Source organism: Terrapene carolina, unplaced genomic scaffold (assembly GCF_002925995.2).
Source record: "Terrapene carolina triunguis isolate 2854851 unplaced genomic scaffold, T_m_triunguis-2.0 Scaffold62, whole genome shotgun sequence".
Lineage (NCBI taxonomy): Eukaryota > Metazoa > Chordata > Testudines > Emydidae > Terrapene > Terrapene triunguis.
In genome coordinates, this window is record NW_020664413.1 from 60,462,495 (window position 1) to 60,467,002 (window position 4,508).

A 4,508-nucleotide genomic window follows, 5' to 3' on the forward strand; every position below is an offset into this window, starting at 1 on the left:
GCGCCTCCACGTAGGAGCCTGAGGTAAGCGCCTTCCAGAGCCTGCACTGCTCACCCCCTCCCACATCCCAACCCCCTGCCCCAGCCCTGATCCCCCCGCCACCCTCCAAACCCCTCAGTCCCAGCCCGGAGCACCCTTCTACATCCCAAACCCCTCATCCCCAGCCCAGAGCACCCTCCTGCACCCCAAGTCCCTCATCCACAGCCCCACTCCAGAGCCTGCACCCCCAGCCGGAGCCCTCACCCCCTCTTGCATCCCAACCCACTGCTTCAGCCTGGAGCCCCCTCCTGCACTCTGAACCCCTCATTTCTGACCCCACCATGGAGCCCGCACCCACAGCCAGAGCCCTCACCTCTCCTGCACCCCAGCCCCCTGAGCCAGCCCGGTGAAAATGAGTGAGTGAGTGAGGGTGGGGAGAGCGAGCGACAGAGGTAGGGCGGGATAGAGTGAGTGGGGGATGGAGCCCCAGAGAAGGGGCGGGGCATGGGCTGGGCCTCGGAGGAGGGACAGGGCAGAGGGCGGGGCAAGGGTGTTCGGTTTTGTGTGAGTAGAAAGTTGGCGACCTTAGGTGACATACACAAGTCCCAATTTAGCAAGGCATTTAAGTACATGCTTAATTTAAATCCCAGGGAAGCCAATGGTGCTTTGCTGAGTCGTGCTGGGATTGCTTGTGTGCTGAACTGTAATCACATGATAAAGCACTTTGCAGAATTGGGACCATGAAGTGGATGCAATTATTTAGATCCAACAGAGGAGGAAGGGGTTATGGTGAGTTATTTTTGACACAAACATACACACACTCACTCTAAAGTAATTTATTTTTAGCATACTCCTACAGATATGGTTGGCATAGTGCACAAAAGTAATTTTCACAAGGAGTATCTGATTTCAATGAGAATGCCGATGCACAAGTGCCTTTGGCACGAATATATAGTAGTTTCTGAGTGAATGAATGAAAATGAATCAATTCCTGCCTACATGAAAATGGAATGGATCTTATTGCTCATATCACCCGAGCACATGAGCCCATCCAAGTAGAGATGCTTGAACAGCACCTAGAATATAGGCCAGATATCAGTTCAAGGGTCTTGCCTTGTCTTTAACCATGCTAATACTGTATCTTTATTTATCACTTTATTTATTACTGTTCATTCTTCTCACAGATGCTAGTGAAGGCTGGCTGTACAGTTTGATTTAGTTCTTCAGTGTGAAGGAAAGGTCTCTACGCAACTGAGACTTGATGATGCTTCTAGCTAAGAAGTGTGAATTGTCCCAGCGGTTCTAGGAGTCTGCTTGGATGTAACGTGAGCTGATAGCAGTGAGCCAGCAGGTCACCCCTCGATGCCAAAAATGGCGGACAAAGGGTTATGTAAAAAATAATAATAAATATTCATAGATTCATAGATTCTAGGACTGGAAGGGACCTCAAGAGGTCATCGAGTCCAGTCCCCTGCCCTCATGGCAGGACCAAATACTGTCTAGACCATCCCTGATAGACATTTATCTAACCTACTCTTAGGTATCTCCAGAGATGGAGATTCCACAACCTCCCTAGGCAATTTATTCCAATGTTTAACCACCCTGACAGTTAGGAACTTTTTCCTAATGTCCAACCTAAACCTCCCTTGCTGCAGTTTAAGCCCATTGCTCCTTGTTCTATCCTTAGAGACTAAGGTGAACAAGTTTTCTCCCTCCTCCTTATGACACCCTTTTAGATACCTGAAAACCGCTATCATGTCCCCTCTCAGTCTTCTCTTTTCCAAACTAAACAAACCCAATTCTTTCAGCCTTCCTTCATAGGTCATGTTCTCAAGACCTTTAATCATTCTTGTTGCTCTTCTCTGGACCCTTTCCAATTTCTCCACATCTTTCTTGAAATGCAGTGCCCAGAACTGGACACAATACTCCAGTTGAGGCCTAACCAGTGCAGAGTAGAGCGGAAGAATGACTTCTCGTGTCTTGCTCACAACACACCTGTTAATACATCCCAGAATCATGTTTGCTTTTTTTGCAACAGCATCACACTGTTGACTCATATTTAGCTTGTGGTCCACTATAACCCCTAGATCCCTTTCTGCCGTACTCCTTCCTAGACAGTCTCTTCCCATTCTGTATGTGTGAAACTGATTTTTCCTTCCTAAGTGGAGCACTTTGCATTTGTCTTTGTTAAACTTCATCCTGTTTACCTCAGACCATTTCTCCAATTTGTCCAGATCATTTTGAATTATGACCCTGTCCTCCAAAGCAGTTGCAATCCCTCCCAGTTTGGTATCATCTGCAAACTTAATAAGCGTACTTTCTATGCCAATATCTAAGTCGTTTATGAAGATATTGAACAGAGCCGGTCCCAAAACAGACCCCTGAGGAACCCCACTTGTTATGCCTTTCCAGCAGGATTGGGAACCATTAATAACAACTCCCTGAATATGGTTATCCAGCCAGCTATGGGCACCCACCTTATAGTAGCCCCATCTAAATTGTATTTGCCTAGTTTATCGATAAGAATATCATGCGAGACCGTATCAAATGCCTTACTAAAGTCTAGGTATACCACATCCACAGCTTCTCCCTTATCCACAAGACTCGTTATCCTATCGAAGAAAGCTATCAGATTGGTTTGACACGATTTGTTCTTTACAAATCCATACTGGCTATTCCCTATCACCTTACCACCTTCCAAGTGTTTGCAAATGATTTCCTTAATTACTTGCTCCATTATCTTCCCTGGCACAGAAGTTAAACTAACTGGTCTGTAGTTTCCTGGGTTGTTTTTATTTTCCTTTTTATAGATGGGCACTATATTTGCTCTTTTCCAGTCTTCTGGAATCTCTCCCGTCTCCCATGATTTTCCAAACATAATAGCTAGAGGCTCAGATACCTCCTCTATTAGCTCCTTGAGTATTCTAGGGTGCATCTCATCAGGCCCTGATGACTTGCAGGCATCTAACTTTTCTAAATGATTTTTAACTTGTTCTTTTTTTATTTTATCTGCTAAACCTACCTCCTTCCCATTAGCATTCACTATGGTAGGCATTCCTTCAGACTTCTCGGTGAAGACCGAAACAAAGAAGTCATTAAGCATCTCTGCCATTTCCAAGTTTCCTGTTACTGTTTCTCCCTCTTCACTGAGCAGTGGGCCTACCCTGTCTTTGGTCTTCCTCTTGCTTCTAATGTATTGATACAAAGTCTTCTTGTTTCCCGTTATTCCTGTAGCTAGTTTGAGCTCATTTTGTGCCTTTGCGTTTCTAATATGTCGCTCTTATAAGCCCTGTTTCAACTATTGACTTTAATGGGGCTGCTCACGTGTTTAAAGTTGCACTCCTGCTTACATACCTTGCTGATTCATGGCTATCTAGCACTTCTCATCCATAGATCCTAGAGTGCTTTCAAACGGCAGCGGGGAAAGCAGGCCTCCTCTTGTGATCCCAGGAAGACCTTAGTTTAGAAGTAGGGAATGGAAGTCGTTTGTTTTTAGTAAAGTTAGGGTCTGTCTCCACCGCAGCTGGGAGTGTGCTTCCCAGCCCAGGCAGACAGACACGCTAGTTCTGATCAAGTGAGCGCACTACAAATAGCAGCGTAGCTGGGGACAGAACAGCAGCAGCTCAGACTAGCCCCCCGAGTGCATACACAGGGGGTCCAGGCAGGTTTGTACTCCGGCAGCTCGCCCAAACTGCCCCCTGCTGCTGTTAGCATATGAACTCTAGCAAAACACGCACACATCGGTCTACCCAAGCTGGGAAGCATGCTCCCAGATGCAATGTAGACGTAGCAGAGTAGACAGTTCCGAAGTAGGGAAGGGAAAATCGTAAGAGAGCTTCGAGGCCATGTTGGGTAAGGACCAGTAGTAGCTCAGAGCTGTCATTGGCCTTCCCTTTAAAAACAAGTGAACTCATGTAGAGCTTTGTATCCATGAATCTGGAAGGACTGTAACCAAAGTGTCATGAACCTCAAAAATTATTAACTGCATTAACCTCCCTTGGGGTTCCCCACAGGGCTGGTGAAGGATGATGATCCCACCCTTCTTAGCCTCTGCCAAACCACTTCTCCCGCAGCTATAGATACCTATCCCTGCACTCAGTTTCCAAGGTATGGGGGTACAAAGCCACTGAGATCGTTGATGCTCTTTGCTGAATAGGCAGGGTGTAATTTGCATGCAGAGAGCACGCTTTGCTAAGGGAATAATTTGGGCCATGTCTTTTACTTTTGGGTCTTTTGAGATGAACAGCAAAAACCCACCATTTTCTGCAGCGGGATGCGATGCCTTCCTATTTCTAACTGTGATTTTATACCTGTGATCCATAAGGAATCCATCTGCCACAGCTGAAAAACAATTTGTTATTTCTGAGATCAGACAGCTTGCTTTCCCACTTAATTAATTGTCATATATGGTACTGATATTCTGCATGCTTTTGGATGGATTGAATAGTCCACCTTAACAGACTACCTTAAAAATTGTGGGATGGCAGCTGCTCTCACAAGTCTCTCTCTTAGGAACATTAACAATAGAG